Raw genomic sequence first — 12,895 nt, 5'->3', positions numbered from 1 at the left:
TGTAGCACCTCCATCCAAGTTTGTCAGGGTTCACAGTTACAAAGGGAAAGGGGAAATACCAATATGCACAATCCTTTTTGGTTTAAATTTAACTTTGGAAGTCAATGTTGTTTTTAAATAAGAGAAAAGGGCTTCCTTGGACAATTAGGGGAACACCACCATGTCCTAACCCCCCAAAGAGAAGCACAGAAAGCATTAACCACAAAAAAGGGGCTGTTTCACCTGGAAGGACAGCATCATGAGGCAATGGGCAAAGTCCCCTAGATCAGACCTGCACCCCACTCAGAGATCTGAACAGCATTCAAAGGCTTCCAACTCACCCATAAGCTGCCTCCATTCCACTTGTTTTTAAAGCTTCGTTTCACGTAACCTAACATATTAGTGGATCTTCTTCCCAATAAGAGTCTTTAGGGAGCAATTGCATGGCCCCTGGCACATGGCAGGGAGTGGGTGAATGCTGCGTGTGGTCTTCGAGAAGTTCTGGAAGACAGAGCTCTTGTGCAGATGGCATTTATCACTGGGTCCCTGCAGAGTGCTTGTGCCTACAGGTGTTGATCCTAGTCTCCTTAGAAAGGCATCTTACCCCAGTAGAGAATGTGTTCTGAGAAGGGGGTAGTTTCAGCTCTAGCACCTAAGCTCAGTGTAATACATGCACCCTGCAAATCCACAAGTCCAGACAGCAAAGGACTGAGCCCACCAGGAATCAAGAAACACACAGAAAAACTTCCAGGGAAGAGAGTGCTGGCCAGGTTAACAGGCAGGACAGAAGCTGACAATGTGAGCTGGAAGGATAGTAATGCAACAGCATAAAACAAGGGAAAAGCCATCTTGGGGAGATAGCCCTTGTCACCTCACTTCCCATTTCCACTTCACATCACACACTGTGTCTGTGATACACCACCTAACGTGGGGAATAAAGTAGGAGTTGGTTGAAGTATACAGAGTAGTCCATCGGAGAACACAAAATGACCAGCCCTCACTGAGCTCTTATGCTCTGGACACGCCTCTGTGCTCTTTCCTCATCACCTGCAGCAATCCCCACCTAGCCTCACCGAGACAGGAGGAGACACAGCCCAGCGTTATAGTAACTGACAGAAGTAGAATTGAACCCTCACTCTCAGCATGGTATTCTATACCCTGAAAATGAAATGGGGACGTGAAATCATCACTCCCCGAAATTCTTACATACTTCAGAAAAACCACCAAAATGGATTGAATGAAAAAAAAATACGGTCTCATGAAAGTGTGGGGGAAAAAAACACTAACCTCATGAAACAAAAGCAAAATCCCAATGACAACTGTCCACCAGGGGAGAGTCTTAAAATTATTGTCCCCACTGTCGAATAGGTAACACTTATTGTGTGCCTGCTGTGTGCCAGGAGTCCCCCGAGCACCAACACAAATCAACTCCTCCTAAGTAGATGAGGTGGATGTGATGGAAAGGATGTTGAATCCACCTGTGCCTTGTTCTTGGACTTCCCAGACTCCGGGATTGTTTTAAATACATTTCTCTTATTTATAAGCTACCCAGTCTATCGTGGTTTCTTATAGCACCCCAAATGAGCTAAGACAGTATCACCTTTTCATTGAGCTAATTGTTCACATTTTAAAATTGAGACATTTCACATAAAAATTTCGATTCATACTTTCTGAAAATTTCTGAACCTCAGAAAATTTGAGGTTCTGGTCACAGGGCATTCACATTGCACTTGGCAGCAAACCCGTGGCTTGGCATAGCAGCCTCCCCCAGGCACCCACCCCCAGTCTACCATGGCCCCACCCTGCCTATTCTCTCACTTCCATTAGCCTTCCTGTCTCTGTAGGCATTCCAGAATGCAATCTTTTAAGAAAATTATGCAAAATTTGGAAGTGAGAAAAAAGGATCACTGCATGCCCTTTCAAACTCATGACAGAATTTTCAAAAGGCTCACCTAAATGTCACAGGGGACTCGGGGAAGGAAACTTTGTTTGGCTTTCTATTCACTATTGATTACAACCCAGACTCTGTAAATTTAGATGTTAACTCATAGAAGATTAAAAAGTTGGCCATTGACTTTTATCCAATATAGACAAGAATAATTTCTGATAGAAAAGAAAACCTCAAAGGTTATTGTTTTATTGCCCATAGAGTATTATTAACCTGTTCTGCGTCAGACTTCACAATCTTATTCCTCTGTGTATATAATTACTCATGACCTCCTTTAATATAGCTATGTTATCTGGTTGGTCTCCTCATTAAAAAAAAAAAAAAAAAAAAAAAAAAACTAAAACATTATGTTTTTAACCTTTTGAAAATGTTTAATGTTCTGAAAATTTTAATTCTTAGAAAATTATACTTTGGGGTTTTTGTTTCTTTGTTTTTGTTTTTAGAATGAAACGAGAAATGCTCTGCCTTATTGAGTGTTTTTGAAAGGCTGGTTTGGAAGCCACAGAATACAGATGCTCTAATCCCTAAATTTCTAGCTTCACATCAGGTAACGATCCCAAACTAGACATATTAGGAAAACCAGTTCTTGCTGGCACTGGCTGGTGATTTCCATGCCTGGTGATATAGGAGAAAACAGACCTTGCTTTAAGGAACCCAGAGCCCAGGCCTTCTCTAAAGGGCTATTTGCCATCACACTGCTGCACTGGCATCTCTGCATGGGGCAACCCAGCCCCTGCAATTCACTCTGAGCTCCAGTGCAGGCTGCCACCTGTGCTCTCTGAATTTTGTTTCCAGTAGGGTCAGACTAATTCACTACAGCCACAGAGGTTGGACTGGAGATGACTCTCTCATCACACCCAAGGCCTACATGTTGACATCCTTAAGAAAATTTAGAAATAAATCTAATAGAGGGCCTGTCATGCCAGAGAACTGTTTCTTTGAATTCCATCAGGAGAAGACAGAAGTATAATCAGAGAATGGGTCTGTGATTCAAAAGCACTTACCCAAGCCATTTACCCCATGTTGGAGCTAACCATTCCATTGTAATAAACTAAAAACACCATTGAATGTCGACACAGCCTTGGCTAAAAGCTTGATGCTTTGAGAAGCAGCAAGATGAGCTTAGTTAAAAAAGAAAAAAAGCGGGAGCAGTGGAGCTATAGAACAGAAGCATGGCACAACATGCCGTGCATCCTGAGCGATGCTGGCTGGTGCAGGGGAGAATTCCAGGACAGATTTAAATGGGAATTTAAGACCATTCATTAATTCATTCAGAGGACAGAGGCACTGAAAATTGGAGAGGAGCTTGGGCTTAGAATTGGAAGCAGGCTGGTTGTCAAATGTGGGCTGTGTCACGTGAAAGTGACTCATTTTTAGCTTGGGCAAAAGTAGAAATTACAGACCTTTGTGTCTGCCTTAGAACACCGTGAAACCTTTACAAACCAGACAGGAATGAAATCTGAACTGTTGCCAAAGGATCAGCCAGCTCCCCCTCCTCTCCAGATGAAAACCCATGGGTTCCCCGAAGCAAAACCACATCCTTCCCAAGGAAATCGCAAAGCGCACCTTGCTTCTTGCATGGTGATGAGTGCAGAGATGATGAGGGTGCAACAAGGATGGCATTTTATATAAAAGGAAGAGTCTGGTATGTGAACTCACCTGTTGGTTGGTTATTTTTTAAAATGAAGAATCTTTTATTTTACATGCCTTAATTTTTCTACTTTATAATGATGTATTTTCTTATATCAACTTTGCTAAACCAGGCCTTAAAAATTCACATTCAAGCAAGATGTTAGTAAGGCTTGCTAGTGCTGGCTTTAGTATAATTCTCATACCCTGAGAGTTAACAGAAAACAAGAGTCTAAAAATATTGGAATCAGTGTAAAATTGGCAGTCCTTCTCAAAAAAAAAAAAAAAAAGAAAGAAAGAAATCTCTGTATAGTCTTACACGTATATCCCCAGGACATTTTTTTTTTAATTATTGGTGATTCATCGAGGGTACAAAGAACCAGGTTACATTGGTTGCATTTGTTAGGTAAAGTCCCTCTTATAATTGTGCCCTGCCCAATTCTAGTGACATCTAGGGTTTTTTTTTTATTTTAGTTCTGATTGGGTTGAAGAGTTTGGATTTGAACCCAGAGCTACATGATGGGTGCTGGACTGGCCTTGTACCATTTGGGACTGGGGGTTGTTTTGCTGTTTCAGACTGAGTGCCCTAAAACATAAGATATTAAGATCTTGGCTTAGTTTGGTTTTCCTCCCACACTGCTGTGGTTTTATTGAACACACCCCTGGGTTAAAACATGTGTGTTCATTCTAAGAAGACGACATATAAATGGTCAACAGGCATATGGAAAAAAATGTTCAGTATCACCATTCACCAGGGAAACAGAAATCAAAACCATGATGAAATATCACCCCTCATACCTGTTAGGACACCAGCTAGAGGCAAAACAATGAGAGGTAACAGGTGTTGCTGAGAATGTAGAAAACAGAGAAGCCTTGCACACACGTACCCTGCTGGTGGGAATGTGAACTGGTAAAGCCATTATGGAAAATGGCATGTAGGTTCCTCACAAAAATTAAAAATAGAACTAGCATTTGATCCAGCAATCCCACTCTGGGTATAAATCCAAAGAAAATGAATCAGCATCTCAAAGAGATATCTGCACTTCCATGTTCACTGCACCACACTGTTCACAATTAGCCAAAATATACACAATGAGTCAACCTAAGTGTCTATCAGTGGAAGAGTGAACAAAGAAATGTGGTGCAGGTGTATGTGTGTGTGTACATGTGTGTATGTATGGAATATTATTCACTCTTTTAAAAGAAGGAAAGCCTATTTGTGACAGCATGAATGAACCTGAAGAACATTATGCTAAAAGAAATAAGCCAGGCACAGAAGGACAAACACCACATCATCTCACTCATATGTAGAATCTAAAACTGATAAACTCATAGCAGAAAGTAGAATGGTGGTGCTGGGGCTGGGGGGTGGCGGTGGTGGTGGTAGTGGCAGGGAACCGGGAGATGTCAGTCAGAGAGGACACATGCCAGTTATGCAAGGTTAATAAGTTCTAGAGATCCAGTGTACACCCTGGGGACTGTAGGTAATAATTCTATATCACATACTTGAAGTTTGTCATGAGGGTAGATCTTAGGTTCTCTTACCATACAACCAAAAAAAAAAAAAATGAAAATAATAACTGAATAAAGCAATACATAAGTTAATTAACTCAATTGTCGTGACCATTTCACAATGTTTACGTCAGTCAGATCAAGTCATACATCTTAAATACAGGCTGGACATAAAATGTGCAATTTAAACACACAAACTTTATGTCCACCCTGTATAATCAATTTTTTCAGTTTTATCTCAATAAAACTAAAAATAAAGTTAAAAATTTTTTTAAAGATATCTATGTAAGCTAAAACTAAGCTATAGCAACAAATGTGATTGACTGGGGCACAGCTCAAGTGAGGTTAAGGCAAAAGGAGCAGCAGGTGCTGCTGGAGCAACGGAAATATTCTACCTCTCGGGTTGTGACAGTGTTTATAGGGCATATGCATTCCTCCAAAAAGTCAATAACCATATACTTAAAATAAGTACATTTTATTATATTCAAGTGATGTCTCAGTAAAACTGATTTAAAATGTTTTTTAAAGTCTATATTAACTTCTAGTAAATAATTTATTTGGATTTGTGTAGGCATATCCTCCATGTACAATGAAAAAGGTCATCTTACAACCTCCAGCTAAACTCCTTACAAGGTCTAATCATGAGTAAAGACTTCTTGGGGCAGCCACATAAGTCAAGTCAAACCCCCTGTGCACAGGATTTCACACAGAACAGGCATTTGGGCTCATCTAACCTATCTCATCTCAATGCCCTGCACCCCTGTAAGCAGGTGCCATCTGCACACTCAGGGTGATTCAAGTAAAACTCAGCAGGTATTTCCAAAGGGGTGGGGGGCTGCAGAACAGGCTTTCTAGGGCTGCAACAAGCTGATCTTCCAGAAGTTCCTTTGTCCAGGTGCACAGGACAAGGCTGCCCCTCCATCTGACCCCAGGGTTTTCTGACTATCACATAGCAGAAGGCCTGAGGATCCAAGGTACCTCATCTGTCCCTGAAAAGGCAGGGAGTGGGCCAGGGAGACATCTAGTAGTAAAAAAAAAAAAAAAACCTTCACACAAAGAAACTCCCAAGAATGTGAACCCTGCTTAACTCCTCTGAGTTGCAAATTAGTTGGTTACTCACATAGAGCCCTGAGAACTACTTCCTCAGCTGTCACAGCATTTTTGTTTCACTTTGTTTTTTATTATTTTTTAATGCAGATGCCTTCAGGCTGGACAGAATTTTCAAGTCCCCAATGGCATCCCATTAGATCTCCTCTTCTGCCTGGCAGATTCCCAGATTAAGTGGCCTACTTGGTGCCTAAATATGACAGAGTTGGTCAGCTTTGGTTCAGAGCATGCTTCTCGTGGAGCAAAACCACCAGGCACCTGGTGAAAATGAGCAAGGTATTGGAAGCTGCCTGATGGCCTGTTGTTTCCAGCTTAATCCCTCAGTTAAGGGGACTGATTGCAGGACCCCTGAGGGTACCAAAATCCTGGGATGCTCAAGTCTCGGATACAGTAATAAAATGGTGTACTATTTATACACAACCTAGGTACATCCTCATGTGTACATTAAGTCATCTCTAGATTACTAATAATACCTAATACAATGTAAATGCTACATGAACAGTTGTACTGCATTGCTTTTGTATTTGTATTATTTTTGCCACTGTATTGTTATTTCTTTGGAATATTTTCAATCCACAATTAATTGAATCTTGGGATGTAGACTCCACAGATACGGAAGACCAACCATATAGTAAACAACAAAAAATAATTATTTTTCTAAGTAGTCATGAAAGTCTTTTTTTTGTCTGTGTTCGGAGCAATTATCTTGATATGCCTCTTGCGCTCTGTGATAGCGAGTGGAGATTTATGTAAGAGGGAGCTTGGATGTTTAATTACAAATTGTTCTGCCAGTGGCTCACAGCACAGTGTTAATTTGCATGCACGTCTACATCTCCATACCATTTCCACCTCCATGTCCACATCTGGTAGAATAAAGAATGCACCTGCTCTTTATTCCTGGCACAGAGGTAAGGAAATGCTTGGAATTTCCTGCGTGATGTGTTTCTGTCATTGTAAGGGACCCTTTTCTGCATAGCTGGGCTTACGCTAATGAGGTGACCTGGGGATGGGGGGGGGGTGGAAATCAACCCTTAGATAATGTCAAGGGAGGGGGTGACCATACCAGAAAGACCAAACACAGAGTTATAGGGCTGAAACTTTCCCTCCCATCCCCCAACCTCTGAGAATTACAGGGGACCAATGATTTAGTCCATCATGTATATGGGGAATGAAACCCCATATCAAAGGCACGCTCCAGGTTCAGCTTATTCTGTGAACACATTCATTACTAACGTGCTAAGAGGGAGTTGCATGTATTCCTGGAGAAGAGGAGCAGGGAGGATCCACTGCCCCTATCCTGCAACTTGCCTGAGACGTCGCCTCCATGTGGCTGTTCCTGGGTTGCCCCCTTCATAATCAAACTGCAGTCCTAAGCATAGCATTCTTTTGGTAAGTTCTGTGAGTTGTTTTAGAGAATTATTAAATGTAAAGGGGATAATAAAAACACCCAAGTTTGTAGCCTAGTTGCTCAGAAATACAAGTAGCCTGGAGAACCACCTGCAGCCAGCAAGTTAAGTGAAAGCAGCCTTATTGGGGACCTTACCTGTTAACCTGGGGTGGGGGGAGGTCTACACTAACCCCGGGTGGTCAGTGTCAGAACTGCACTGAGTCACAGGACACCCAAGTAGTAACAGAGGTGATATCAGAACACTACACTGACGTTTACGCTTACAGAGAGACACAGATGGCAGGCAGAGTTGTTCAGTTGCCACTGAGACATCTCCCAAATCTTGACCTGATGAAACACACCCATGTCCCTTTTGAGTTAGCCCATTAACCTGGAAGTAGCACAAATCTGTTGTTGTCCACCCATCTGCACTTTCAGCGTGGGTGTTAGCCCAGAGAAAATTAATCCTAGAACTGAACAGTGACTCGTTCAAGGTGAGCCTACGATCCATCACAAATTCAGTGAGAGTAAAGTCTGAAACTCTTTGGAAACTCTCCAGGAAAAGAAGCATTCTATTTCTTTTCTGCTAAAGTTGCTGAGAGGATAATTTGTGGGCCTGAAGTTCACAGTCACCTCAATACGATGAGGACAGGTCTGCCCAAGAACAAAATCAACAACACCAAATAAAACAAGAGCCGAGCTGTGAAAAGAGTTTGCAACCTGATGATGTATTCTGCACTATGTCCAACTCAGTTGGAGGGCAGAGTACTGCTGGCCTTTAAGTTTAAAAAAGGCAATAAATCTTCCTTTCAGCCAGTTTGAAGTGGGTTTTCTGTAACTTGTATCCAAATGATTCCTGAAAATACACCAAATTCAAATGTGCTTAAAATTTTCCAACAAACAGAAGTAACTTAGGAAGCCTCTAAATACTGGTTGCATTCTGTGGTATGCTGGAACCAGTTCATACTGGCTTACAAGAGAGTTGTTAAATCTTTAGGAATTTAGCAAGTCAGTTGCTAAATTCTTGGTAGCTTAAAATTACCCATTGGTGAGTGCTGAAATAGCCAATTTTTATTAAATCTTTAACAGCATATCAAGAGTTCTAGTTCTAAGGTCAAAAAACTATATTCAGAGGCCATAGGGGAATTTGAGGCCAGTCTCAGAACCTCAAGAAAAATCACCCTTCACCCCTTCAACTTAGGTGTGGACTGTTCACAGCCAGCCTTCTGGGCTACAGGACTGGAGGAGGAGGGGGTGAGTCATGTGGCTTCCCTGGGATGCTTGTGTGGGCCTATAGTCTCCCATCTCCAACAAGCTGCCTCCCTTTATTTACAGGCTTCATGTATGCAAAGATACAGGCTCCAAAATGTCATCAAATTCTTCAGTGTTCCCAGGGATGTACCCTGCCAAGCTCCTTCCTCTAACTTCAAAGGCCAATACAAAATGATAACTTTCTAACTTAGTGACTTCTTGGTGTCAACAGCAGGTGACACAAATAGGATTAAATGCCTCTACTGAGCTCCTAAAGAGATGAACAGCAGAGCCTCTTTTAGGACTCAAGTCTCTATTTCCTGATATGAGAAAATCGCCCCAAGAAAAAGAAGCTCGGAGGCAACAGAGTCCCTAATCCAGTTTGCACAGGAGGTGGAAAACGGAAGACTTTTTCAGCATCATGAACATGAACTTCCTAATCAAACACCTTTTTTGATCTCCAGAATGAATGTCACAATGCACCGTGATACCCCTTCTGCTTGGGGGGCTCTTCAGACTGCAATGTTATATTCTCAGCATTAGCTGTTCAAAAAGACTTCTGGTTTCACTGCAGAGTAACTTAAGAACAAATTTTCCTACAAGTCTAAAAGTCATTAAAGGTCAAACTTGTCCCTCCCCCACCCACCCAAGGAAGAAAATTACTAAGGACATTGTTTAAAAGCATAATTGCAAGAGGGACTTTACCTAACAATTGCAATCAGTGTAACCTGGCTTACTGTACCCTCAATGAATCCCCAACAATAAAAAAAAAAAAAAGCATAATGTTGAGCGTCTGTGTCTACCTAAAAGCTATCAACAAATTTGGTTAAACTTTTGGTGCAAAAGCCGGAGACAATCTCTCAGTAGACTGTTCTCAAACACCTTTGTATCAAGGAAATATAACCTCAAACGAAAGGTTCCAGGTTAAATACTGAACAGTCCATGCTTGACTGAGTAAGGTAATCTCCACCATGTCAACAAACTCGTTAATAGTTATACTTTAGGCATGATTCAAATACACTGCTGCTGAACAAGAACTTGGAAATCATTCTGCTCATACTTCATGCAATCAGATAAAGAAAGAGAGGCCCAAGTGGCTCTCAATAAAAATCAAAAAGTATTATTCCATCGTGAAACACGCCTTCATTCAGAATGAAGCAGGCAGCTCTCCTGGGAAAATCGAAGTCTTATTCTTGGCTTCTGGAAAGACCCCAAGCAAGTCACACGTCTGGACGCTGGTAGTTCCATGACGAAAGGAAGGGAGGAAGATAAGAAGACACACGGCATTGCCATGGTTGCAGAGGACATGCTATTTTGAGGGAATCGTTCAGTTATTTTTCTTTTACTTCATCACACCAGACACATGCAACACAGACTATTTATCTTCAGATCTCTTTGTCTCATGTTCTAAGATCTGGCAGAAGAGGGGGCCTCCGAGCAGATGCATTATTCCGATTGTGATGAATAAAATGGAAAGGAAGAGCGCACGCCAAGGGTGGGGAAGCTGTTGTGATTGTCATAATCACACCATTCCCCTGATTTGCTACAACGCACATAAGGACAGAAATGAAGACAATTAGAAGAGAACCAGACTGCTGTTGCCTACATTATTATAAAAACAAACAATAGGAATTTAAGCTGATTTGTCAAAAGCAGCAGGAAATTTCAGCAACAGAATTTTTTAAAATCCTGGCTCTTGGTGGCACCATGTCCATGGCGAGACATTGAACCAGTGTGAACTCCTGCGCCAAGAATGGATCTGTCTTGCTGGGAGTCTTTACCAAGTTTCAAATTATCTCCTTTATACAGAGACTGAATGAGCACATAGACCATATGAAGATCAAACCCACCAGAAGTAAAACTCCCAAAGGCCTCACCTCACAAAAGCAAAACTGTGCCCTTTGTCTTCATTTTTGTGAGGGGGAAAAAAAAAAACACAAAAAGACAAAAAAAAAAAAAAAGACTCTTTTCTGAAGACAAATTTCATATAATTCACAAGAGAAAAGTATTCTAGGCTGAACTGAGAGTTAATGAGATGGTAAATTTTAAAAATCACATCATAACAAAGATATTTGTACCAGAATGTTTATTGCAGCCCAATTCATAATTGCTAAGTCATGGAAAAAGCCCAAGTGCCCATCAATCCACGAATGGATTAATGAATTGTGGTATATGTACACCATGGAATATTATGCAGCCTTAAAGAAAGATGGAGACTTTACCTCTTTCATGTTTACATGCATGGAGCTGGAACATATTCTTCTTAGTAAAGTATCTCAAGAATGGAAGAAAAAGTATCCAATGTACTCAGCCCTACTATGAAACTAATTTAGGGTTTTCACATGAAAGCTATAATCCAGTTATAACCTAAGAATAGGAGGAAGGGGAAGAGGGAGGGGAGGGAGGGGAGGGAGGGGGGAGGATGGGCGGAGGGAGGGTGATTGGTGGGATTACACCTGCGGTGCATCTTACAAGGGTACATGTGAAACTTAGTAAATGTAGAATATAAATGTCTTAACATAATAACTAAGAAAATGCCAGGAAGGCTATGTTAACCAGTGTGATGAAAATGTGACGGTTTATAAAACCAGTGTATGGTGTCCCATGATCGCATTAATGTACACAGCTATGATTTAACAATAAAACAAAAAGAAAAATATAAATTGAATCATGTGACTCTTTCTTAAAACCTTCCCTGACTCTGCTATGGATTTGCCCTACAGGAACTGTTCTCTCCCCATCTTTGATTCCGTTGCCACCATTCTCCCTCTTATTTGCTATGTGTCACCTCCAGTGCCCTTAGAACAAGGGAGTCAAAGGTACCACCTTTCAGATATAATGAATAATTTCTGAGGACCTAATGCCCAGGATGGTGACTACAGCTAACAATGCTGTGCTGGATACTTGAAATTTACTAAGGGAGTAGATAAGAGAGTAGATTCTTAGTGCTCTTACCACAAAAAAGAAATCAGTATGTGAGGTAATACATGTTAAGTAGCTTGACTTAGCCACTCCACAGCATGTACACATATGTAAACACCTAGTGTACACCATAAATAGGGAACTTTTACTCATCAATTAAAAATAAATAATTTTTTAAGAAGTAACTATGTGAGGTGATGTTAAGTGTTAATTAACCTGATCGGTAATCATTTCATGCTATGTATATCAAATCATCACATTGTATACTTTAAATACATACACTTTTATTTGTCAAGTAAACCTCAATAAAACTGTGGTGGGGGAGAGGACAGGGTTCAAAAACCTACAGCTCCTGAACTAAATCTGAACTGACCCATGGTACAGCCCAAGGAGTGAAAATGTTTTTTTCACATTTTAAAATGACTAAAAAGATAAATCAAAAGAAGACTAGTGTGTGACATATAAAAAGGATATGAAAGTCTAATGTTAGTGTTCATCAATAAAGTTTTATTAGAACAGAGATATGGCCATTTGTTTGCAAATAGTCTGAATTTGCACTGCGTCGACAGAATTGGTTGAGTAGCTATAACAGATACTGCATGGCCCAAAATGCCAAAAAAAAAAAAGCTCATGCTAGCAAGTCCTGTACAGAAAGAGTCTGCCTTCTTCATGGCCTTCACACTGCTCCTTAAAAAGTTCTGCTCTCAGACATCCTCACAGATGCCTCAGAGACTGTCTCAGTCCCTTCAAGGGTATTGTCACAAACTACCAAAGACTGATGGGTTATAAACAACAGACATTTGTTTATCACAAGTCTGGAGTCTGAAATTCCACAGCCAGGATGCCAACATGGTCAATTCCAGGTTGCAGAGATCTGGCCAACTTCTAATCATATCCTCCCATGGTGGAAACAGGAAACAAGCTCACTGGGAGCTCTTGAGGGCACTAATCCCATTCCCAGGGCTCCACCCTAATGACCTCATCTAATTCTTAACCACCTCCTCAAGGCACCCCTCTTAGTACCATCATGTGGGGGTACAAGGTCGCTACATACAGATTTTTGGAAAGATCGAGACATTCAGTTCACAGCAGGTCTTGGCCTAAATACCAGCTCTACAGCAAAGGCCTCCCTAACCATCTCATCCAACAGGTACCCCCCT

The 12,895-nt window shown here is 41.2% G+C and overlaps 1 protein-coding gene across 3 annotated transcripts in view; it reads right to left on the bottom strand.

Annotated features, from left to right (window-relative positions):
* TMEM132D (transmembrane protein 132D) overlaps positions 1-12,895 on the bottom strand; it is a 742,271-nt gene that overhangs the window by 702,028 nt on the left and 27,348 nt on the right. The gene's annotated exons all lie outside the window — the stretch shown is intronic.

Source organism: Nycticebus coucang, chromosome 4 (assembly GCF_027406575.1).
Source record: "Nycticebus coucang isolate mNycCou1 chromosome 4, mNycCou1.pri, whole genome shotgun sequence".
Taxonomy (NCBI): domain Eukaryota; kingdom Metazoa; phylum Chordata; class Mammalia; order Primates; family Lorisidae; genus Nycticebus; species Nycticebus coucang.
The sequence above is the reverse complement of the archived record's forward strand: the minus strand, read 5'-3'. Positions and strand labels throughout refer to the sequence as shown.